General features: G+C 37.4%; 1 pseudogene; it reads left to right on the forward strand.

Annotated features, from left to right (window-relative positions):
• Positions 1 to 3,119: 3,119 nt before the first annotated feature.
• LOC108409723 (PIH1 domain-containing protein 2 pseudogene) lies at positions 3,120 to 4,063 on the forward strand (annotated as a pseudogene).
• The last annotated feature ends 23,389 nt before the right edge of the window (positions 4,064 to 27,452 follow it).

Below are 27,452 nucleotides of genomic sequence, written 5' to 3' on the forward strand. Positions count from 1 at the left end.
TTTGCCTCTTTAATTAATTAAACATGGATGACACATAGTATGCAATCTGATTTAATTATAGGGACAGTGTAGAAGGTAGTACTTCCTGACAGAGAAAGCTAGTACGAAAGGTCAGAGCTCAGTAGGCAATGGATGAGTAGAAATGGAATTTTGCCTAAAAATAGGATAATAGAAAATGATAACATTAGCAACTATAATTTGAGTATCATTGCATATATCATTAAAAAATTATCTCCCTATTTGATCCTGAAAGTGATAGAAGTCGATATTGTATTTTCACACTATAGATGAGGAAACTAAGATCATAGAGAATCCAGTAAGTGCCTGGCTGAGGTTACACAGAAATAAAGACATTGCTCAAGAAAATGTTCATATTCAGACTCTGACTGACTGATAGTATGCCTGTATTAAAACTGTAAATGAATACATCACAAAGTTAGGTCTATTTATTTAGATACTGCAAGGTGTGGGCACAGTCTAGAGCAACTGTGGAGCATCTCAGAAACAGGGACATGGAAAGGGACTGATAGAAACTTTGGATCTATTCTGGATAATTCTAAGAAGAGTGGTTTAAGGGAGTAGGGGCCAGTCCTGGATTAGAGTGTCAAAAAAGAAAGGCAATGCTACAATAATAACACAAATAATAATACAATTAGTTATTTGTTATTTATAGAATTAAGCAGATGAGGAGGTATAAATATATTGCAAATATATTAAATAAATGTATACATAAAATTACATAAATCACATATTTATTATTATGTATTATAATGTATATTATACTATGTATGTAATGTGTACAGGCAGACCTCATTTTATTATGTTTCACTTTATTGTATTTTGCAGATATTGAGTTTTTTTCAAATTCAAGGTTTATGACAACCCTGTTTCAAGAAAGTCTATTGGAACCATTTTTCCAACAGTATTTTCTCATGCCTTTTCTCTGCATCACATTTTGGCAATCCTCAAAATATTCCAAATTTTTCATTAGTATTATATTTTTATGGTGGCCTGTGATCAGATATCTTTGATGTTACTATTGTGATTGTTTTGGGGTACCATGAAATATGCCCATATAAGACAGTGAACTTAATAAATGTACTTTGACCACTCCACAGACTGTCTGTTCCCTCATCTCTCTCCTCTCCTCAGCCTCCCTATTCCCTGAGACACAACATATTGAAATTATGTAAGCCTAAGGGACTTCTAAATGTTTGAGTGAAAAGACAAGTAGCATACCTATCACTTAAAATGAAAAGCTAGAAATGACTTAGTGAGTAAGACATGTCAAAAGCCAAAAGGGCTGAAAGCTCTGCCTCTTGCACCAAACAGCCAAGTTGTGAATGCAAAGGAGAAGTTCTTGGAGGAATTTAAAGGTGCTACTCTGGCAAATGCCTGAATGATAAGAAAGTGAAGCATCCTTACTATTTATATGAAGAAAGTTTTAGTGGCCAAGATAGAAGATCAAATGAGCCACAAGAGTGCCTAAGCCAAAGCCTAATCCAGAGCAAGGCCCTAACTCTCTTCAATTCAGTGAAGGCTTTGAAAGGTAAGGAAGCTGCAGAAGAAAAGTGTAAAGCTAGCAGAGGTTGGTTCATAAGGTTTAAGGAAAGAAGCCATCTCCATAATATAAAAGTGCAGGTGAAGCAGCAAGTGCTGTTGTAGAATCTGCAGTTATTCAGAAGATGGAGCTCAGAGAATGTATGAAATGACAACACTAACCAACAGATTTTCAGTGAAGATGAAGCCACCTTGTATTGGAACATGATGCCATCTCAGATTTTCACAGCTCTCTAACAATGAAAGGAGAAGTCAATGCCTGGCTTCAGGGCTTCAAAGGGCAAGCTAACTGTTGTTAGGAACTAATGTAGCTGGTGAATTTAAGTTGAAGTCAATGCTCATTCATTACTCCAAAAGTCCTAAAGCCCTTAACAATTTTGCTAAACTTACCCTGCCTGTGCTCTAGAAATGGAGCAGCAAAGCCTGGATGACAAAATATCTGATTATAACATGGCCTACTGAATATTTTAAGTTCACTGTTGAGATTTACTGCTCACAAAAAATTCCTTTCAAAATATAACTGCTCATTGACAATGCACCTCTTACCCAAGAGATCAGTTGAAGATGTAAAATGAAGTTAATGCTCTTATCATGCCTACTAACATAAACATCCATTCTGAAGCCTATGGGTCAAAGAGTAATTATGACTTTCAAGTCATATTGTTGAAGAAATACATTCCGTATATTTATAGCTGCAACAGATAGTGATTCCTCAGATGCATCTGGGCAAAGTAAAAAGAACTCTTCTGGAAACAACTCACCATTCCTGATGCCTTTAGGAATATTCAATGATCCATGGGAAGAGGTCAAAATGTCAGCATGAATAGGAGTTTGGAAGAAGTTGATTCAAACCCTCTTGGATGACATTGAGTGCTTTGAGACTTTAGTGGAAGAAGTAACTGTAGATGTGGAAATGGCATTAGAACTAGAATTAGGAGTGAACCTGAAGATGTGCTGAATTGCTGCAATCTCAAGGTAAATCTTTCAAGAGATGAGGAGTTACTTCTCATGGATGAGCAAAGAAAGTAGTTTCTTGAGAGGGAACCTATTCCTGGTGAAGATGCTGTGAAGATGTTGAAATGACAATGAAGGATTTAGAATATTACATCTAATTTTAATTGATAAATAATTATTGATAAAGCAGCAGCAGGGCTTAAGAGGACTGGATCTAATTTTGAAAGAAGTCCTACTGTGGGCAAAATGCTATGAAACAGCATCACATGCTAGAGAGAAATTGTCCATGAAAGAAAGAGTTAATTGATGTGACAAAATTCATTGTTGTCTCATTTTAAGGAATTATAGTATCTACCCCAGCGTTCAGCAACCACCACTCTGACCAGTCAGCAGCCATCAACATTGAGGCAAGACCATTCATCAACAAAAAGTTACTTTTCACTGAAAGTTCAGATGAGATTAGCACTTTTAGCAATAAAGTATTTTTAATTAAGGTATGTACCTTTCTTACACATAATGCTACTGCAACCTTAAAAGAATACAGTATAGGTGTCCTGGTGTGTCTGGGAACCTAAAGAGACTTAAGAGGCCTGCTCGCCTCAGCCATGCAGTCATCCTCAAAGGGTCTGCTCACCCAAGTTACTCAGTTCTGGAACCTGCTAGATGATCTGGCTGAAAGTAACCCTGAGAGCTATCAGAAGTTCATTCAGCAGCAGCTGGCCCAGGGCAGCTAACTCTGTGCTGACCCAGAACCACAGCTCTGTCTACAAAGCAGGATCCTGAAACCAAAAGAAAAAGTACTTTTTGTCAATCTGTGCCAGTGGAAAAGAATCCCAGCTCCCCAGTCAACCAGTCATCCAGTACCTTTAAGTGTTGGGAGACCAGAAGATATATCTGAGGCATCAGTTATACAGTTATCAATGTTGCCTACAATCCTGACGTTCTCCAGGCGGCAGGAAAGGACCATGGCAAAAAGGATCAGTTAATATGAATGGTCATGAAATGCATTGAAGAACAACTCCAATATACTCTCTCATACTCTTACCATATTACCAAATTTAGAATAAAAGGAAGTATTCAAAGAATGAAACAAAATCTGATGGGAATCCAAGCTGATGCCACAGATTTGAGAGGGAAAATGAGAAAGAAACTAACCCTTGAACAGATAAGAAGCAGTACTGTGAGCCATCCTCATCACTTCCTATAACTTTTACTACCAAAAGATTAAGTTTCAAGCAAAGCAGGGTGTCTGATAGAAGAGATCTCCAACAAAGAAATCCAGGTGGAGATGAAGAAACCAGCTCATGAACTAAAAATTTTGGTGGATCAGAATGAGAAGCCTCTGAAAATTGAATTAAAAGTTGAATTACCTGGTGTTAATTCAATATCTCTCTGTGAACATAGTGTTTCTGAGGATGATTTATTGATTGAGGTCTCTGAGAAATACAGATTACGTCTGAATCTTCCAGAATCTGTGGATACTGAAATGATGACAGCAAAATTAATCAAAGAGAAAACTACATTAATTGTCACAATGCTGTTGGTGTGAATTAAGCACACATTGACTGGGTTTTCAGTGCTGAAGTCACATGAATTACAGGACCATCGTTTTGGGTGAAGATGTAGTGATTTATCTTTTAACACCAGATTCAGATTTTCAAATTTAATTTTTAAAAAAGAATACAGTATAGTGTAAACATAATGAATGCACTGAAGAATCAAAAAATTCACTTGACTCACTTCATTGCAATGTTTGCTTTATTATGGTAGTCTTGAACTAAACACACAACATATCCAAGGTATGCCTGTATTATGATATAAAAACACCATTAGTATTATATAATTTCATATATGTGTTTTACAATATGTAACATAAAATTTTGTTTTGCATCATTAATTAACGTAATATTATTATTAACATATATAAATTTTAGTAATACTCATCTAGAATGCTGAAGGAATAAAGTGCCACTAGCACTGTTATTGCTTGCACAGTAAACATCAGTAATGTCAGACAGAAGAGGGAGATATTTGGGCATCTGTGTGGTTGTGGAATGGTCTTGTTTCTGTCTTGTTCCACAGACTCTCACAGAGTCATCTTTCTTTGCCTTGTTGATATTCTGTGTTTATGCTCATTTGGGAATATAAAGATTTAGCTGCCATATAATGCAAGCTGAGTACTTCTTCCAGATTCTTAATGGGTAGGCAGTATTTGAAGACCTTTTAATAATAAACAAATGCCAGAGTACAACCATTTCACCTACTAAGATAATATACTTGGTTAGCAGAACTTAATCAGATAAAAATTATTTTGAGGAGGAAAAATTCTGTGTGCAGTATCTGTCATTAATTATAGCATAATATTTTGTAAATTCTAAACACAGTTTATTTATTATTGAAGCACACAGTCAATGGAGAAGCAAAGCATTTAGGGCCTGTATATTGGATATAAGTAACTGCATTATCCATTCACTGTTAGCCCACACCTCTGTGGAGACAGCAGTAAATTGTGAAATAAAGAGTTCTTAAAAAGAAATTGTTAACATCTGTTTGATCATCCAAGACATAGCAACATGACAGATACTATTCAGAAAATCAGGGCACAAAATGAATAAAATTAATCTAAGACAAACAACATATGAAAAGATGTTTCTTAAACACTCTAAAATGAACCAAATATATTTCTTAACATAAGGCTTCATATATAGAGAGAAACAACTCACACTGAACATGATCAAAAAACAATTACCAAATGTCAAATGAGAAAGTTAGCAGACTGACAAGAATTCAGTTGATAAAGATGAAATTAATTTCATCAAAATTATCACCTACAGATACAATCCTCGTTCTTATTTTATATGATGCAACATACTAGAAAGCTTGGAAAATTATGATGTAAGATATTTTGGTATCATGCATCTCTAAAAACAATGCTTTACTTTTGATATCTGTCAACTGACTTGTTATAGTTCCACCCAAACTTTTGATTTCTCTAAATAAAAACATTATAATGCAGCAAATTAATCAAATCAAGTAACTGAATCACTCATAGCTCTGATTATTTTGATTAGACCCTTAAATTATAAGGTAGCTTTTTAATTATCTAATCAATTACTGTCACCTGTCTATGAAAACAAATATGAAAGGACATTTTAGTTAAGTTCATTTCACTAAATATATTGCCATATATTCATTAAGTGAAAGTTAGAAATTTTTCTGAAAGCAGAATTACATTTAATGTCAAATTTTGAGAAAAATAACTTTTAATTTGGCTCTGACACATTTTTTTCTGACATTTGGAGAATCCAGATTTAAAAATAGTAATACCTAAGATAAAAACAAATTCTCAGAAGGCCAGTATTTGAACAGTATTCCTTATTTTATGAAACTAATATTGAAACATGCTGAAACAAGCCTTTGTAGTTTACATTACAGGATATTTGACTTTTAACCAAGAATAAAATTTAGTAATGTTCATAAGGTGTGTCCTGTAGAGACTAAGATAACCCAATGTTATACATCATTACAATATGAAACGCTTTTCACTTAAAAAATTAGTGGGAAGGGAACCCAGGACCAACACATTAGGGATTCATATTTAAACATGAAAGTTATTTAGACAAAACTGCGACTAGGCTAGTATGGGGAAACAAAGCCAAAGGTCCAGATTTTACATGTGTATATAACTTATAATGACTTCATTAAGCAAAAGGAACAAAAACATTTTGGTGAATGAAAAATGCAAAAATTAATTATATCTTAGCTACGGTCTTTCTTACTTTCTTTAAAGTCATATAAACAATGCTAATAGTGTGAGTAACTATTTAATATATACAGAGGCATGAGTTTTGGTATTTTCAGGTTAAGTTTCATGTATTTCCTATAATAAAATACAAGTTTCTTAAAAGCAAAGAAATAATTTATCCTGAATAAATAATGAAATATGTCAATGCTATATGTCTCTCAATAAATGAATAAATGGGTTGGTCACGTAAGAGCTCTGATTTGACCCTTTTAAGTAGATATGATCAGTGTTCTAGAAAAACAGTCATTGGTAAACAATGGAAAATAGAAAGTACTTTGAAGCCCATGGTATTTTTTATTTGCTTTGATTTTCTCTTTTCCTTTCTTCCAAGATAGAATTGAAATGCTCTTTTCCAATGTCAGCCAATATTAGGCATTATTCCAGGCAAAGAGATGGAGGTAATATCATAAAGGGTAATGACTAAATTTATTTTAGAACCTCTTCCTCTATAGTTTTGGAAAGAAAGTGATTCATAGTTGAGAAATCAGAATAATGCAATCAAAAATCCCTGTGGTACCATTCTTGACCTTTAAAGCCAACACACATTTGCAGAATGGAAAACTGAGCCGGAAGCCTGCTTTCAAACACTTGCCTCATGATGCTTGGTGGTCCCCAGTTAGACAGAGCTCCTTATCAATATTTCAGTTTCTGATGGAGCAGGTGCCCTTTGTAACCAAAGGTCTTATTAAGAACTGGAAAATAAAGTAGCTTGAAGAAAATCATCTCCAGTAATACTAATCCTGGCTACCAAGGAATAGAGAAAAACACTTAGAAATATTTCATGGAAACATTTCAGAAAAGGTATTTCTAAGGATGGACTTAACTCTGAGGCTTCAAAATCTTAGTGTATTAGTTATTATTTAATTATAAGACAGAAAGATATTTATGCTGATCTATGTACAGGAGTTTATTTTTTTAAAGCACATAGATCATCTTGTGAATATTTATGATATTAGAAAAGTATGCACATCCTAAGAACATGGATCTGGAATTGGAAATTTAGAAATTGAAGCTACCCTCTCTTTTCCTTTTTTCTTCTTACTGTATTATCTAACACATTCTCCTACTTCTTTCCAAACAAAAATTTGCTACGAGTTTTGCTCTTTCAGATCCCCAATGCGATATGATCCAATTGTGACTTCATTTCCAAATGACCACTCAGTTCACCACATGGTATAACCTAATTATCCTGGACTCTAAGGTTTCTATTTCAAATCCTATGTAATCAAAAAGATTCACTTGTATCATCATATAGATAGGTTCCTTGGGCCAAAACTCTACTCCTGTTATTATATGAAAGGAGTTACATGCAACCAAGAAGAAGAGAGAAAAAGAGAGAGAAAAGACAGCTGCAAGTGCAGTTGGCTATCGGTCATATACAAAGGGCAACGCAGGTAGGGAAGAAATTGTCAGCTTCTCTATTAAAATTAGTGAAGTAGATTTCGTGTAAAAGAGAGATGACTGGTTTAACAATTTAAACCAACTGAGCTAATTTATTTTAAAAGGAAAGAGGGTTTGCGTTGTGGTATCCAAAGAAAACACTTTAATTCTGAAAACATATATGGATGAACTATACTATATGGCCTTGTTTTTGTATTTTAAAGATTACCAAAAACTAAAGGAAAAAAAAGGAAATGAGAAATGATGCAGTCACTTTCACAGAGTCCTAAACCAACTTAGCAAATCCTTGGGAGAAAAAATACAGCCTGTTGAAGGCATGGTGGGATAGAAGAAGATATGCTTTCCGGATGTAAATAGGAATCTATGATTCAATTAAGTAAATAAAGCATGCAATATGTGTTACATTGATACAAAAAAAATGGCTTCTATTCTTTAATCCTACTTGGGCCTTCTCAGCTCTGTGCACCATGACTTTGTAATTCTTTCCTTTGTATCCAAACTGACCCTGTGATTTGTCCTGACCCTTAAATGCTCACTTCTGCTTTCTCTCTTGGAGCTCTGCCCATAACAAGAAACCAACACAGGCTGACCTGGAGCATGAGGTGCCATGTGGAGCTGAGCAGGCCAAGCGGGCCCAGCCTGGGTCTTCCCGGACCAGCTGGCTCCCAGAAATCCAGCCACAGATGCACGGCCAGCTCAGCCCAATCATAAAGTTGTCAAATCAACATAGACAGTGTAAAATAGTAACCTTTTATTGTTTGGAACCACTAAATTTGGAGGTCATTTATTACTCAAAATTGTTAACTGACACAAAACAATTTGGAATTTTTTAAAGAAAAGGAAGATATCCCCTTATCTTAGATAGGGACCAGACAAATATATAAATACTTTATGTAGAAAAACAGATAAAATAATCAGTATAAAACAGTATGTAAACCAGGTTAAAAATCATATATTATTCTTCTTTTTCATGGGACTATTTTCATTAGATTATTTTGTGAAAAACAGTTATCACTACCTCAGGGTTTTATATTCACATAAAAATAATTAAATGTCATAATAAAAGAACTTTATTCATAAGAACATAACCACTTATATCAATATCCAATTTTTTATATTTCTATCTGGCATCCAATTTTCTTGTAAAATTATATTTAGACTCACAAAAGTGATTGAAAATATATCTTCCTCATTTGATTGCCTGGCTTCACCATCACTAAAAGTGAGAAACTGAAATGTTAGCTTTGTTCCACTACTTCATTCCATTTTTTCTTTTTAATCTGTTGGATAAATAAGTTATTCAGATCAATATTCATGATTTATAAAGCTATTTCATTATCTGTAGTTTTAAACTATTTGAAGATTAATAATCCTTCTATTAAAATATTACTAGCTATAAATAAAGGTGTGTACAAATCTGTTTATCTTATGCATAAATGTCACCATTCATAGAGCTAAAACCATAGCTTCATTTGGATCATGCTTTTTATCTCACACACTAAAAAAAGTCACATCTACTTTGTACTCTATGGAGACTTCAATATCAATTTAATTCCCTGCATGAGTCTTTTTGGTTTTAAAATGAGTCATGGTCATCTTCTCTTTTTCCTAAAGAGTCAGGGCAGAGATTCAAGGACCTTAGCAAAGTTTTCAAGATTGAATGTTTCAAAGTGCAAGGACCTCAAAATAAATATGTCTGTTTAGTAAATAGAATTTGGAAAATTCAGAACCACATATGAAAGAAAAGATTACATAATCATAGAAAATTTACACTACATTTAAGCCATGCTCAAGGCTTCAATCACAGGAACATAGAGCATATAGCTAAAGACCGTAATGATTTCACTTATCTGTGGAATCTAAAAAAGCCAAAATAATAGAACCAGCAAGTAGAATGGTGGTTACTGAGGGGTGGAGGTGGGAAAATTGGGGAGATGTTTAAGGGGACAAACTTGTAATTAGTAGATGAGTAAGTTCTAGAGATCTAATACACAGCTTGGTGATTATAATCAACAGTCATATATTTGTGGGGAAATGGAAGTTTTCAACCAGAATTCCTACCTGGCCTTGATAGTGTCCATTGTATATACCTAAAAGAGCCTGTTTGCACATCAATGGGATGTTTACCAGCCAGCCGTTTGTCAATCACAGAAGTTCTGGCCCTGTTTAGGAGTCAAGAGGCAGTCCTCTCCTGAGTTCCCATATGTAACTGGGCAGGTGCCTGCCAGTCACCAGGGACCTGCTTACAGGGACCCTCCCTGGGTAAGGGGTCAGGAGAAGGAGAGTGCAGTGCTGCCAGAGAGACAGGGCTTGGGAGCTGAGCAAGAGAGAGCAGAGCAGCTTGGGTTCAGAGCCAGGAAAGAGTGAGCAGTGAGAATAAACCCTTTCATTTCCAACCTCTCACCCCTGTGGTCCTTCTGCCATACCTGATTCATAGAGAACTTGCCTGGGTGGGGAATCCCCTTCCCCCCAGAGCTGCAATATTATATACTTCAAAGTTGGTAAGAGACTAGATCTTAATAATGATGTGACCTGATAGAGGTATACACTAATGCTATGGTGGTAATCATGCTGCAATATATAAATATCAAAACATTATACACCTGAGACTTATACAATGTCATGTGACAATTATATTGGTAAGAAAAAAAAATTAAGTCCAGCTCAGATCTCTTTACTGAGTTTACAAGCAAATACCTAATTATCTACCAGGACCAGACATGTCAATTTAAATACAATATGGATCAAACAAACTAAATCTTGCCCTTCTGCCACAAGCCTTAATTCCCTGAGTAACCTGATCTACCCATTTGTTCAAACCAGAAACCTGGGCAGTAGCTTAGATTCTTGCTTAGTTTCATCAGAGTCTTCTCTCCTCTTAGATCTCTGCTTTAAGTCCTGTTATGCCTTCCTTGTAAATACTTCTCAAACTTGTTTGCTTCACAATTTCATCAATCTAATTTAATGTTCCAAGTCCTGATAAATTCAACATTCTGGTCCAGGTGTGCTGAGCCACTTGCAAATTCCTTATTCTGTCTCTCTAAGGGATCTTGCAAATTCATTGCCCTATTCTTGGAACACTCTCACAAACCCCTCCTTTCCTTGGACAAATCCTACTTGTTTTCAGACACCAATTCCTCCAGGAAGTTTTCCACAGTCCACAAGATTGGATATGGACCCTCGCATTGTCCTCAGGATTTTACATCACATCCTCAAGGCTCTTTCTTCCTTACCTGTATCTCCAGTCAGACAAGGAGTTCTCAGAGACTAAAGCCTCTTCTTCTCATCCAGTTTAGCAATAGCTTAGTCATATCTCTAGTGCCCAGCAGAGTTCCTGGTTTCATAATGAAATAAGTATTTGTTGAATAAATCAAATAATGAGTAAATAAACTTATAACAGTTTTGAATGGACAACCATAACTGGTCTATTGATTATTAAATTTCCAATGTGAATTAGTTAATTGAATATTTTTCTTAATAAATCCTTAAAGGTGAAGTGTACTGAGTGAACCGAGGAGGCAGATTGTTATGGTAGAAAGAATGCCACGTCAACTTAGCATAGAGGGCAAGCAGTTGTGAAATATATTTACACCTGTGAAACCATCAAGATAGTGACCAGACCCAAAAATTGTTAAATTCTACACTTTAAAGAGTGTAGTTTAGTGTGTCATTTGGACTTCAATAAAGATGTTTGTTTGTTTTTTAACAGTAGGGTGTAAATCCACGGAGGGGAAATCTCAGGGCAAAATGACTTTGGACCCAAAATCAGTCAAAGAAAGAAATAAAAGTTTAAAACCCATTTATTGTTTACAAGCAGTCATTCCAAGTCTCTCTCTCCTGCTGCGGCAGAAGCAAGCAAATACTCACCCCAAACTCTCAGATCCAGATAAGCCCTAGTTAGCCCATGTAATTACCCATTGATATGGGGATGGACCACTTCTCTCCAACCCTTGGAACACCTGCTGATATGGAGATGCACTAAAGCCAGGCGAGAGAATCTGGAAATATTGCAATTTTACCAATAGGCCACCACTCCAGAAATCTCGCCTTGCAATCTACTTGTTCTCTCTCTACCACAATGATCCCTGGACAAGAAAACTGGAGCATTGTAATCAGATTAATGACATACAGTAGCAACAGCAACAAAATCATGATAATCCTCAAGCCAGAGCCTTCAGATAGGTTCAAAGTCCTATGCAGATTAAGTCCATAGCTCACCCATTCCACAGGCAGGCAGTAGCTGAACAGGTATGGAGTTCAGAGCAATCATCATGCGACAGCTGCAGCCAGGGGAGCATCCAGGCCACAAGGACTGTAGGAGAAAAATAACATTAAGGGCGATTAGATTTCATGACACCAGCATAGGCAAATCTTGTCCATCAGGTAGGATACATGCAAGAGAATGGTCCTGTGATAGGACAGTGGCAGGAATGGGATCTTGTCCTAGTCTGGTATACCAGATTCTCACTCCCATCCCTGTGGGAGTTACAGATGGGTCAATATATAGGGCTACAGGAGTTACATACACTGGCCATAAAGATAAAACAAAGCTTCCCCATAAGATGCTATTACCTCTTGGACATTTGGGGTACACTACCATGATTTTGGGGGGGCCACTTTGCTGTTGCTCAAGGAATACACTGGAGGCCAGCTTTCAGGCCTTTTCCCCAAGATACCAGAAAAGCCAGCCAACCCTGGTCCATGTGTTGAAATATCCAGGGCCACGTACACTCAACAGTGTCCCCAGGGTTTAATGCAGTAGGGGCTGGCAGCAGGATGTTGCTCTGCTGGCCATATCCTGGCTTCAATAACTCCTCTTTCGTTTGCACATACAGTTGTACAGGAGAGGCAGCAAGGTGTGTTAGCATATCCACAGGGCTCAAGCAAGGCTCCTTTTCTGGGCTTCTCATTCAAATGCAGTAGCACTGTCCATAAGCGAACTGAGCAGCCACACAGCTTATTGTTGTATGACTTCAGGCAAGATTTCAACAAACTGTTGTACCTCTCTATCATGCCTACCCAGTAGGGTTATATTGTACATGAAACTTCCAATTTATTCCTAATTGCTGTACCCATTCTTGCAATGCATGTCCAGTAAAGTGGGTACCTTGATCACTCTCAATCACCTGTGGCCAGCCATAGGCTGCAAAGAGATGCTCTAGGCCCCTCTTAGTGGTTTGCTGATCTGCACAACATGCAGGAAAAGCAACCAGTATAGTTCAGTAGCCATGTCCACACAATTCATAGCATACCGATATCCTTCTGATATGGGCAGAGGCCCAATATAGTCTATCTGCCACCTAACAAGGAGTATCAGCCCCTTTATTATTGTCCCATGTTGCTGTGGGACACTGGAAGTTACAGAATTAACCCTCCATCAGATAGAAGACTGCTTAGAAGCCCTGAGTGGCCATGTAGCAGCTGGCATTATAGAATCTCTTCCCCTCGAGAAGGTGGAAAATGTTATCAAGGAGAGAGAGAGGGCTATCAAGAAGAAAGGGTGGGCTGTAAACAGCACCAAGGTTCAGGGATCTGGTTTGTCTGTAAAATTCTTAGAGGTTTTCTGGTTGGGTAAAGCTAAAGTTACTCCTGAGGCAGTCATAGACTGTTAGAACTGTTTTAGAATTGGGCATTAAGGTTATGGTTCCTTTAAAAACAAAAAGGGTACAATGTTTCTCTGTAAACTTGCAATGCATAAACTTTCCATCATTAGACAATATTCTTCTATAATAGAGTAACTGCTTGAAAAAAATTGTGTGCATTGATCAGTACTTTGAATCTTTCATTTTCATGAGCACTAAGCTACATTTTGTAAGGGTGAAAGTGAAGGCATTTCAAAGAATGAAAATGTTGGCTGCTATACTGATTTTGTTTCTATTTATAAAATCATAAAAACAAAAAATGTCATTTCCTTTTTCCCTTCCTTTTCTTTTCTTTTTCTTCCTTTTTTATTGTTGTTATTTTTCTTACTTTTGGCAGGTAGAGAGGAAAGAAAAAAGGAAACATTCTTTTTCTTTTCCCAAATCCAAACAGCTGCCTGAGGCATTCCATCAAGAGTTTTTATGGTATGAGTCCAGTGAAATTACAGCCCTAGGAAGGAACCATATTGTTAAAGTTGTTGTTTTTTCACAAAGCAGCTATTGTACTTACAGCTTTTAATTTTAACATTATTGCTATTATCTTTCAATTAAGTTATGCAAAAAAATATGACAAAGTGTGTTTAGCAGTATTTAAGAAGCACAGAATGTGGTTCGGGCTAACAGCTAGAAATGACTGCTTATTTCTCATTCCACGTCTTAGCATCCCACTCAAGATTTGAATAAATTTATGATTATCAGAGAGTTGTTTGTATTCATTTGACACAATTCACTCAGTTCAGACAACGATTCATGAATTCACATAATCTGCTTGTTTTTAATAAAGATGAAACTAGTCTCTTTTAGTTCTCATAGGGCTTAAAATGATAACTCACATATAGCCAAAGTTTGTAGTATGCCCTTGCCAAACATACATTTCCCAATAACCAGGGTTCTACTTGAAAATCGTCAGTAAAACTAGCTGGATGCCTTGGGACAACTGTGTGTTTATTACATGAGTATAACTCAATGAATTTTCACAGAATAAACACACCCATGAACTCAGTACCCAGGATCAAGACACAGACATTATGACAATTTCAGATGCACACCTCGCCTTCTAGGCATGGCACCCACCCACATGGAACCACTATTCCAGCTTCCAAGACCCTCATCCTTGTGTCTTTTTGTCTTCCTCATACATGGAATTAGATGGTATATTCACGTTTGTATTCAGCCTCTTTTGCTCAACATTAAGTTGACAATGTTTATCTATCTTGCTGTGTGTAGTGGCAGTACATTCTGATTACTGAGTAGTATTTTAATTAGGCAGGCTTTTTAAAAGTTGAAAATCAATATAGTTTATATATAATCAATATGTTTTTCCCTATCTAAGTATATTCCGACAATGTCAATGTATCTGCCCATTGGCAAGTATTTTAAACAAGAAATTACAATTTATTCCACTTTCCACTATGTACCATTGTTTTCCCTTTGCCTTTTGATTAGCTAGAAAGAATTATAGACAAAAAATATAGCATGAAAGGTACATCAAAAATATCCACCAACCATCCTGCACAGTATATGTTAAAATTTCTATATCCGACATAAATGCATTTTTAATTTGTAGCATTCCTTGGTTTGCATTATGTCCATTCTCTTTAGTAGAAGGATCATTTATATTTTATATTTACATGATACTTGAGAGATAATAAGAAACTTTTATATTTTTTCATTTATATTTCAGAATATAGAATCAGAAAGGTACTTAGTTATTTCTTAAGTACCTCTGATGTATCCTGTACAACACTAAATATGGTGTGATATTTTTTTTTGAGAGGGCATCTCTCATATTTATTGATCAAATGGTTAACAACAATAAAAGTCTGTATAGGGGACTCAATGCACAATCATTAATCAACCCCAAGCCTAACTCTCAACAGTCTCCAATCTTCTGAAGTATAACAAACAAGTTCTTACATGGTGAATAAGTTCTTACATGGTGAACAGTGCAAGGGCAGTCATATCACAGAAAATTTCAGTTTTGATCATGCATCATGAACTATAAACAATCAAGTCAGATATGATTATTCATTTGATTTTTATACTTAATTTATATGTGAATCTCACATTTCTCCCTTATTTTTTTTTAAATAGAATGCTAAAGTGGTGGGTAGATGCAAGATAAAGATAGAAAGCATAATTTAGTGCTGTAAGAGGGCAAGTGTAGATGATCAGGTGTGTGCCTATAGACTAAGTATTAATCCAAGCTAGACAAGGGCAACAAAACATCCATGGATGTAGAAGATTTCTCTCAAAACAGGGGTGGTGAAGTTCTAAGCCTCACCTCTGTTGATCCCCAATTTCTCACCTGATGGCCCCCCTGCAACTGTGCCTGTCTTAGGTTGTTCCTCCCTTGAGGAATCTTATCCGTCTCAGGCTTGGTGTGATATTTTTAAAAGACAAACATCAGCAACCACAAAACAGTACTCATTGTTACCATTATTGTGGTTAAGGAAAGTAGTTCAGGGAGCTGAATGTGACTGAAGCCACCTTGGAAGCAGAGGAGTAGGGGAAGGAAGTAGTCAAATTGGGAGATTACAACAGCTCTGTTCTCACAGTAGTTTTAATTCTCTTTCTCCATTTTGAAAGTGTCACTTTCACATACCAGCTTTTCTTATCTTCTGCTCTTCCCTCACAATCTCCAAAATAGGACTGTGAGATTGAATTTGAACTTGATATGGGCAGAAGGGGACCCTATTAATTTAGGCAACTGTCAAAACAACCTTCAGGTAGATATCTAAACCCAAAGATAAATTTCCTTAGACTGTACATCATTCGTGGAATCCCCTTTGCCGGTAGTGGGGAGCCGCACCCACATCCAGGAGGGCTAGCCCTGCCCCTTACGGATCCCGGAGGCGGGAACGACCGCAAGGAAGAGCAAGCTCCCAGAACCGTTGGTCACGTTGTCAATATCTGAGAGTCTGAGGACAAGTGGGATGGTTCCTCTAAAGGGATGAGAATCATGGGACCTTTTACAGGCTGTAGGAGTTTGTGAGAAAAAGAGGACTAGAGTCCAAAAGGACCTTATGCAGGAAACAAGAAAATGATTAGACAGCGCGAGAAGTCCCCAGTCACCGACCACAGCGCTGCACAAAGCAGGAGCCTGAGAGCAGGGCAAAACCCCTGCCCTCCACTGCCAGTGGCTGGACAGTCAGAATTTCAGCATTACAAATTCTGATTTTAATCTGAATTTCTCAGCAGTGAGCCTCAGATTCCTCATAGTTCCACTGACTTGGGATACACGTGGCCTTGTGTCTGCAGCACAGTTGGTCAATGAAAAGGAAATCCTAGAGCAAAACTCCAGAAAAGAGTAATTAGTTTTATTTGAGCCCAGATTTAGGACAGCTGCCCAGGAAATGCAGTCCTTCTGGAGAAGGCAACTGCCCCAGAGAGAAGAGCTTTTACAAGGTTGTATGTACGTACACATTTTCTAACAAAGATTTTAAGTAGTGATGTCAATAGCTACATCCTACAGATTAGTACATAAAGAATTTATTTGATCATTACCTAGGCACAAGGTAATCTTGTGAAACTATTCAGATGTAAAGCAGATGGACAATGTCTTCCCTATAGACTGTAAATCAGGTCTTTTCTGATAACCCAGGCATTGAGGCCGGGCACAGCTCAGAAGCACGTGTCCTTAGCATTTCTTTTTGACATGCTGCCACAAGGCTTAAAGCATTTAACAGCCATTGTTGTCAGGATACAAGCCTAACAGCATCATTGAACTATAGTCTCCCCACCTTCTTCTTTAAAAATCTAGAAGGTTGAGTAAGATCAATTCTAAGGTATTTCTCTGACCCGCAGTTCTCTTTTTTTTTTTTCACCTTTCTATTATTTTTTCACATAATCTTTTTAGAGATTGGCACTTCTTAAGGTCATCCCAACCATATGATTCTGAAAATTCAGACTCATTGAAATAGCAGAATTAATCTAGTCATAAAAATAGACAGAGGTCGACACAGAATCTAAGGCCAAAAGGAAAAAGCGATGGTGGCTGTGATGAGAAAATTATACTCGACCTCACCTTTCTATTTCCTTTTGCTTTGGCTTTTATTGGATGCTATATTTCTGGGGGAACCACTCGCATTTGCTGCAGGTAAATGCTTGTGCTGTGAATTTATTGAGACAGGCAGCCAAAGGTCAAGGAATAGGCCAAGGGTAACTAAAACAGAGGAAGAGGACATTTGAGAATAACGTAGACAAATGCAAACTTGACCGCTCAGGCATGTGTTGGGCAGAGGGTGGTAGGCGTTTACAGAAAAATATAACAAGTCTGCTTTTAAGCCGGCAGAACAAACCAAAGCACTGGGCCAGTTTATTATTTCATTTCCCCCACTCCTGAAGTTGCCCTGAGTTGCTAAAGAAAGTTCCTAATTATAGTGTAGAATTTTTGTTTTATTCATATGCTTAACTCATTTTTTAAGGAGAATAAACATAATTTTTATATGATACAATATTCAGGTGGGTAGTTGCTTATCCAGATGACACCAATTTTTTCCTAATGTAAATGGTTGATGAAATCTTCCATTTGAAAACCATTCTAATTGGCTTAAACTAGCACAGATGTTCTTATACAAAGACAAAAGAAAAGAAAAAGCTATAAGCTAAATATATTTTATACAGCTTCCTTTACAACAGGTATATTCTGTTAACACAGATCAAATAGCTCAGGAGTGCTTGCTTTCTTAAAAAATATTAAAAGCACTAAATGAGAATGCTCTTTCAGTGGAATTTAATCCTATTATAGAACACATAACCATTTCAACTAGATACCAGGTTATTCAAAGCACAGAGGTCTAATAAATAGCTTTTATTTAAAAGCCAAATAAGTATTTGAATATGAGTTCATAATTTGAGATGCTCTTTTAAAGTACATATAAGTATTTAACCTGGTTTATACCCTACTAAAACAATGAAATTTATATGCATGTAAAGTGAGAGGTTAGTGTTAAAAAAAGCAAAGTTGTTTTTCCCTAAATTAAACTTCTTTATTTTGAGATTATTGTAGATTCACGTGCAGTTGTAATGATACAGAGAGGTCTCATGTACCCTTTAGCAGTTTTCTCCAATGGTAACATCTTACAGAACTATAATATAATGTGGCAACCACTGTATTGACATTGATGCAATCCACACATCTTATTCAAATTTTACTTGTACTTGTGTGTGTGTGTGTGCATTTAGTTCAGATTTATCACCCATATAGATTTGTGTCTCAATCACCAATCAAGATACACAGCACTCCATCATCACAAGGATCCCTCATATTGCCCTTACACTGCAAATCATTTTTATCTCCTGAAAGGCAGAATGCCAAAATGAAAATGAAAGGAAAACATTTTAAAGAAATTGAAAAAGGTAAGAAAATATGAAAAGAATTAATGAGACATAGAAGAAGATAACAGGAAAGAAACACAGATAATGAGAGTCATAACCTGGTTTTCCTCCATAAAGCAGAGCCCAGGACAGAAGTTCACATGAGTCATTTATTTGGGGGATTGATATGAAGGAATTTAAATAGGAAACTGGGAAGGCTAAGACACAGAAAGGGGAAAATCTAACCTAATGGTTTCTCTTTCAAGCTGATCGTTGAGGACACCTGGAGCTTGATCCTGTGGGGATGCTCTGGGGAGCCATGTAAAATGCCTTCACAGAACTCTCCAGTGAAGGGACAGAAAGGTGAGTGTTTAACCAAGACCCACTCCAGTCCCCTGTTGGCCAAAGTTTCGCTCATGGGGTATTAACTCCCTCACACCTCTAGATACTTACAGGGCTCACTACCAAGCTGGATCCTCTGGAGAGGTCACGGTATGCATCAGAGAAGGTCCAAGACAGACAGCCATTGGCACATGGTGCAGCTGAGAAGGATGGGGTGGGTTACCCTTGGGGAGATGGTTCCTGCAGCTATGGGTACAGGATACAGTGGACTGAGCAGAAGTGCAGTGTGAGATAACTACACAACAGCAAGTGTCTGAGAGCCTGTGTAGAGGAGACTAGAACCACTGCTTAGTTGTAAGCAAACTCGTCTCAGAGGGGGTGTCTGATCAAACTTCTATTCCTTGCATCAAGTCACTCAGTTAAAGAATCACACTGTTCTTGAGCATAATACAAAGAATTTCAAAGACTGTAGAGTGAAAATACTATCAAATGGAACTTTCTCTGCACTATTTTCCATGCTCCTATCAAAATTTCTTCCTCATTTCCAAATAGTAAGGGGAGATGAATAAGTAAGGTGACTGACTTCAAGGTCCAGAATTAACTGAATGTAATTCTCTCAGCTAATATTGAAGGTAAGCCCTCAATCTGTTGCCTCTATTTGACTTTTGCACAAACAACTCCTGTTACTCCAACCACCACCAGAATAATTAATTCAGCATACTTTTGGTTTGTACTGTGTGGTATTTGTGTAAGAAGCCTTAAAACTCATGATCAACCAGTAAGCCTGTTGATAATTTAAAAGTTTATTTTATTTGGTCTGATAATAGTTGTATACTTTGGGTCTCATAATGGTTGTTTGTCAGGCAAAAACAAAAAACCGAATAACTTATTCATCAGTCAGGGTCCTATAGAGGGTCAAAAGGGGACTACTTTAGTTATTATAGATAAACAGCTATAAAACAAGACTATTTTGGGCAAACTGTGTCAATCCTACCTAGAAAGATCCCAGGAGAATTTTAAAGAGCAGCTTTCTTGTTTGTCCTTTCTTAGTCACCAGAGAATAATCTGATCACCATGACTGACAACAGTTTTGATGGTTGAATCTAGGGGTTGCTGAGTTAGCTGCTGAGTGGGCTGATCTTGGTAGATATTAAAAAGTAAAAACAAATGAACACCGTCAACCTAGATAAGATGAAATATTCACAAGGCCCTCAGGATCCCCAAAGAAAATGCAAACCTTCCTTACTGGAAACCTTTGTCTGATTCAAAACAAAGTAGCCTGAGTGTCAAGTATTCTGACAAAGCTGGGATCTAAGAGCCAAGAAGTCAGAAGAATGAGGCTTGGGATTCCTATAGAGCCAGAAAGTTACAGCATATGCTTCCTGACATGGGATCCTTCTGTCAGCAGAACCTTAGACAATGGTATTGAGAGGCCAGGGAACTCATCTTTCAAGGCCAAATAAGGAGGTCATTGAGCTGATATTCATGGAGCTTGTTACCCCTGCTCCAGATTAAGACATGTGTACTCCCTGAATACGCCATTAATTTGGTGCTTTTTCTTATACTATTGTGGTGCAATACACATAATATGAGATGTGCTCTTTTAACACATTTTTAAGTGCACAGTGAAGTATCATTAATCATAAACACAACATTATAAATCATATCTCTAGGACTTTGTCTTCTTGCATGACCGAAAATCTGTATCCATTGAAGAGCACCTTGCCCTTTCACCTTTCCCAGAGCTCCCAGGAACCACCATTTTTACTTTCGATTTCTATGAATTTGATTACTTTAGAAACCTCATTTAAATTAATATTTCAAAAATTCTGTTCAACAGTTATTTAGAAGGTAAACTGAATGATGAATTGGAGAAGGCCTTAGCAAAGGATCACTTTGTCTCTGCCTGTCTTCCTGTGGGAGAATGAATAACAGCACCCTTAAAGTGTCCCCACAACCTGTGAACTTTACATGGCAAAAGGTGCTTTGCTGATCTACCTAAATTAAAGATCTTAAGATTATCCAGAGTTATCCAGATGGACTCAATGTAATCACAGTACAATCAGAGGTCACAAGAGGGAAGTGGAAGTGTCAATTAGGGAACATAATGTCAGGACAGAGCAGAGGGAGAGAAGATGTGATAGCTAAGCAAAGTTGGAATGATACCATTGCTGGCCTCGAGAAACTGGGAAGAGCTAGGAAACAGATTTTCCTCCAGATGATATTGAGAGTGTCAGCCAAAAATTCATTAAAAACGTCTTGAAATAAAGTCAGTTTTATTTGAGCCAACAGTAAGGATTTATGAGCCTAGAGACATTGATCCCTATGAATGGGTAGGAGAAAATGCTTCCACAGGCTCAACTCATACAAATGTCTTACATCCTCAAGCAAACAGACAAGAAAAATAGAACTTCAAAGGACTACATTGCATTTATGGAAGATACGCCAACCAAAGAAAAGAGGTGGTGGCGGGGGAGACAGGTGAGGGTCAATACACAGCCTGGTGGGTACCGCCAAAGAAAATTAAAGGGATTTTGCTCATCCTTTAATGGGAATGTGGATGCCAGTTGTCTAGCCTTTAACTTGATGAACATTTGGTATTTAGTTTTCATGGGGGGGACATTTTGAGACTCCCCAGAGTTAATGGGAACTTCAATACTTAGTCCTTGGAAATCTTTTTGATGGTCCCTAGTATGGTGGTCAGTGTTTCTTTATTTCACAAAAGCCTCCAGAAATAATGTAGCCCTGCCAATCAATTCTGAACTGCTGTTCTCCAGAACAGCAGGCCCCTAAACCCATGCTGTTGAAGTCGCCGAGTTTGTGGTCATGTGTCACAGCAGGGGGAGCGGTGAGAAACTAAGACGCTCCCCTGGGGTACCGAACTGCCGCAAAATGAAAACCTCACACAGCAATGCCCGCAGCTACCAGGATCCACCTCTTTAAAAGGGATAGAACATCCTTCGTCATCACCTGAACACTCTGGTCTCAGTAGGTGAGGTCTGGTGAGACAACCAGCTGCCTTCTGCAGGTAATGAGAGTAGACCACACTAAAATGTACTGACCCTCTACGAGGGGAGTGATGTCTAACACATTTTCTATTTCTCCTAACAGTCCCAGTGATATTTTAGAGCCCTAGTTATGCTTTCATGCCCTGAGAAATGAAGCAAATGCCAGGTCGAGCTGACCCTTAATCTACCAGGGATGGACAGTTGCAGAGTAGCCTATATTTCCTGCCAGGGCTTTTTCTTTCAATTTATGATATATGCTCCAAAGCAGAGGATGAGTACTTTAAAATCAGGGAGAGAGATTCTTGTTTATCATCACCTTCTCCTCACCTAAACAGGGTAATCATTGCAGAACTAGGAAAGAATTAAAATGCCATCTTCTCAATGAGGCTGGACACTGATCATCTTATTTATAAGTTGTAATTCCCATGCCCTTTGCCTTGTCTCACTTTTCCCTTAGCACATATTGCTTTCTGACTCACTATATGTTTTCTTATTTATTGTACTTATTGTGTGTTTTCTGTCTTCTCATGCTAGAATGTGATGGTCTGTAACTGGGTCAAGATGTTTATCTCAGGCCATTGACATACCCAAAGACCTATAAGAGTTGAATAAATAGATGAATGTGAATGAGCTAACTAACACAGAAACTGTGGGGTCTGGCTCAGGCTCAGGGCAGGCAGTCCTTAGAGTGACTATTCTGCTTCACCCCTGGATACACCCGAAGGTAACTCGGGATTGTTAACCCTTGTGGGTGTAGGTATTAAGGGAGAGGATGTGTCCCTGTTACTGGATTATTTTAGGAAAGCTTCTCTCAAGCTGTTTAATCTTGCCACCTGGCAGACAAGAATTAGAATGTGCATGTAGACCGTTACAGCTGTCTGAGAGCTAAGCTCTCCCTGTCTGCAAATCTCTGCCCTTCTTATAGCACAGTCTGAGGTTTACCTAAGTAGATGGACCTGTCTTGGTAGTACATGAGCTAAGGGCCTCATGCATAATTAATCAAAAGAGGAACTTAGCTCAGAGATGGCCTGTGAGTAATACTCTCACAGTAGAGGAAATCTACACTGAATGGCACCTGCCCAACCAATTTCTAAAAAGAGATTAAATATCAAACAAAGGAGAAAAACAAAGATTCAGAAAGTAAAGTAGAGACACAGCAAAATGACACCTATAGGCAAGGCAGTACATAGGCCCATGAGGCAGAAAGGAGGTAAGAGTCTCACTGATTGTTGAAAGTCATCAAAGCAATATTAGGTTACCATGAGGTTGACATATGGGAGCACTGGTTAGGAGAGCTTTGCCACTGGAGGAGTAGCTTCTAGAGCTTTCTTCGTGTTACCAGGACCTCTGTTGGTAATGCTACTGCATCCTGGATGATGAGAGGCTGCTGAGATGGATTCCGGTCTCCATCATCTTGATTCACACTCACAAGCATGCCGCTTTGGAACACCAACTCAAGTAGCTGTTTACAATAGGATTCTTTATATTTCTAGACACTATCTAGTTGGATGGTAGAAATTTAAACTAGGTCAGTTTCTAATCCTCAACCCCACTCTCTCTCTGGGGCTGTACCAAATTCCAGGAGGCTCACAGGAGGCAAAGGTTTGGGCAGCACTGTGAGCAAGTGCGTGACTGATCCAGTGAAGGACTGGGTGGAGCCCATCTTCACTTACTTCCACCAACATATGTGTATATGTATAGGTATACATGCATACATGCATGTACATATACATATATGTAGAGATACATGTGTGTGCATGTATATATCAAGGCTGAGATCCTGGATTTACAAAACGAGATCCTCTTGGATCCCAAGATCTCTTCCTGTCTCTCAGCTGCTTCTAAGCCCTTCTCGCTTCTCAAGCCTGCAGGTTTAAGACCCCGCTGCTTAGATACAACACAAGCCATTTTTCATTAGAGTCTTTCTAGACTGTTGAGCCTCAACTTTGGAGAGATGGCACATTTACCTTGTGCTCGTGGATGCCCCAAACATGTGACGGCATTTGACTGCTCCCCTCTCTTCAAACCTGGGCTTCACTCCTTTTTGGGAGAATGAGGTGCTGAGTTCAGGGTCCCTTCCTAGAATTCCTATATTGTCTTTTCAAATTCACTACTGCCCACCCAGTCTCAGTCCTACCAACTAGAGAATCATTTTCCTTACTCAGAACCAGGAAACCTTCATCACATATTCCCTAAATACGTTAATCAAATGCAGAAACTTGTCTCTAACTCCTGCCTCCCTCAACATCAGGATTTAAAATCCTGATGTCTTCTGACTCTGTCTTCTGGCTCTGTCTTCTTCTATGTCATCCTTTCCCTGAGATGATAAATGTAGAAAACCGCGAATACCTGAAGGAGGCAAAGGGCCTGGGATATAACAATATTGAAGGAGGAATCTTGATTCCTATCCTGATTTATAGTTCAAGATAATATACTGAAATAATCACATTAATTATGGAAAACTAGATAACCTGAATACTCTGAATTTCTTAAAATACAAAAGACTCAACTAATCTCAAAGGAAATAAGTTTCCCATGTCAATCTTAGTAGAAATTTCAGTTTCCACAGTATATTGTTCTATGTACACTTTATATAGATGCACAATTTTCTACATGAGGTTTCTAAAACTATGTCAGTTATACATGCACACTTAATCTGAAAAAGAAAGTTAATATTTATTTGCCACCAAAAGAAATAAAGTGTATCAAGATCATGAATAACAGTGTAAGTATTTAATATTCTCTTACATTTGCATACTGTGACAACAATTTTCCCTGGCAGTAGAAATCACTCACAATCCAGAGCTTGAGAAATAATTATAATAGCTGTAGTCAGATGCTGACATTGTACCTTGGTATTTACAAAGCACCCCTTAGTATATTGTTGCATTCAAATTTTTTTGGGAAAAATTGACGGGGAACTACAAACGAACCAATTTGGAAACAATGAATCATTTTATTTTTTTTCCTAAAAAGAAGAATGCATGTGGGAGTACAATTGGCTGCTCCAGTGTTCTCTGCAGTGGTGATTTTAGAGCATCTAAACTGTTACAGTAATTTCAAAGGCCAGAGAGATTTATCCTTCACCCTGCAAGACTTAATTGATATACTAACAGCAAACCCTGTCTCAGTTCTACTCCAGAGGTGGCTGTATTTCAATCTGGGAACAGTTTAGCAGGCTTTCATTGACTACACACATGATCTGGAGAACAGTTTATCATACATAAAGTATTCATTTTTTAGCAATTTTCACTATGAATGTTTTTTTTAGTAATTATTTCTATTAGAGTCAAAGATTTCATATCTTTTCTTTCTATATCCTTTTCATAACATGGTTGCAGCATTACTTACTTTGTATTTCAAGAAGACATTCAGTTCTCCCAAGGGTTTCTGTGTTTCCTGCTACTTACATTACAGCCATATTCAGAACTTAAACAATTCATCAAGAACCTGACACCTTGCTAATTTAAGTCAAAAAAGGCAGCCCTGTTTTAACCAGCGAAGCTTAAGGAGAAATGAAGACTTAACCTCTCTACGGATTTGTTGTATATCTACTTTTTAAAATACAACTTCTTTCAGTCACTTCAGAATTACAGGTTATATAAAATTACATTAGTCTACAATGCTACAATGCTGATTTTTTTAAAATGGAGTTGCAGTTGTACACTGTTTTCAGTGCTAATACCAATGAAAGGAATTAATATTGTATTCATGACTATGAAATATGGCTATTCAAAAGGTGTATTTATGGCATAATTGTTTCTCTAAAATTAAAAAGTTATCCAACTCATTAAATCTAATGAATCAGTATAATGCATGTTTCCTTATATATTATAATAGAGATGATAAACAAAAAGGGTAGAAGAAAGAAATGATAGCATTTTACATCCTTCTGCAGCTACCTTTCTTTCTTTACCCTAGATTTCTTTATTGTTTTTAATTATTTCCTCTTTTATGGTGTTGCCCCCAATACTAGGTTTGCTTCATTGAATTTCCTTGTGATATTCTTTCTCTTTCTGTGTGCGTGTGTGTGTGTGTGTGCATGTGCGTGTGCGTGTGTGTGTGTGTGTGTGTGTGTGTTCTTGTGGGGTGGAGGGGAGACAGAGAAAGAGAGACAGAGATTTGACCTAGATCTTGAGTGCTCATTCTTAAAGAATGGGGCTAATACAGTGAAGCAAAAATTTTATAATATGTAATTTTATTCAACTACTTCACTAATCTAAAATGTACATGTTGTACACATCAGTATCCATCCTATCAGGTGCAAACATAATTTGATAAGGGTGGCAGATGGACAAGATAACCATGTCCCCAGAAACAACTAAACAGTAGTCATGAGTGTGGAAGGTGATAAATTCCTGCAGTGTAAGGGGAATGTAGCAATGCTTATATGCCTATGCGTCTGCTTGGACATGGAATTGGGTTGGTGAACTGAGGAGAATATTAATTCAATGTTGAGCTTGTTCAGTCCATTTGCATTTTGCTACACAACCAACCAGGAATATCAGACAGATTAGTATATGCATGTGAATGGGAAGCAGAGTAAAGTCTCCACGAGGAATCAAGCGACTCAGTCTTAGAAGTAAGAAAAATGAATGAGCTTATAGAAGTATTGCTTTCCATGGAATTTCTTTTCTGTTGAGGAATTCTTTAGTACACCAACACATTTCTTTGATTATAGGACTCATCTTTTTCTCATCGTGATACTTTCAAAATTATGTCTAAAGATTTGTACACATACATATACATGTATTTATAAGTACATACATACATCTTATTTTCAATGTCACTATAAAATAAAATAATACATGTTTATATTTCAAGTCACTATAGCTTTAAATCCTCATTAAAGGAAACACAGCTCCTCAAACTAAGTATTTGGGGATTAGCTTTTAATTTGACAAAGGCCTTCCCACTATCCATACTTACTTTATGACATGCAGAATTCAAATATTACAAAGTGTGGAAATGTTGCCTAGGGAATTAACAGATTGAGGAGCTGAAACAGGTTGCATTCCTTTTCCAATAGACACAAAGCTATGGTGACACTTTGTTAATTGAAATAGGTCCAAGCAAGATTGATAAACTGGGGACTCATTATAAGTGGTTTGGAGGGTGTGAGGAGGCTGGAGGAAAAGGTAATATTTTTTATTGCACTCAAGTGCATGATGCTTCAGACCTAGGTGAGTGATGCCATTCAGTGATGGAGAGGATGCCACAGGACCCAGTTAGGAAAGGGGAGGGGAAGGTAGTACCACCTGAAAATCTTGAATTTAAATGGAAAATGAAATTTGATATTTATGATAAACCGCTGCAAATTTAGGTCTAAAATGTAACAGGTAGTTGCTGATGCTCTACATTTTTAGGGAAAGTGTGCAGTAAGAGTTCACAAATGCTTTTAGCACAAATTTTAGAAATATGTGT

This window comes from Manis javanica, chromosome 1 (assembly GCF_040802235.1).
Source record: "Manis javanica isolate MJ-LG chromosome 1, MJ_LKY, whole genome shotgun sequence".
NCBI classification, from domain to species: domain Eukaryota; kingdom Metazoa; phylum Chordata; class Mammalia; order Pholidota; family Manidae; genus Manis; species Manis javanica.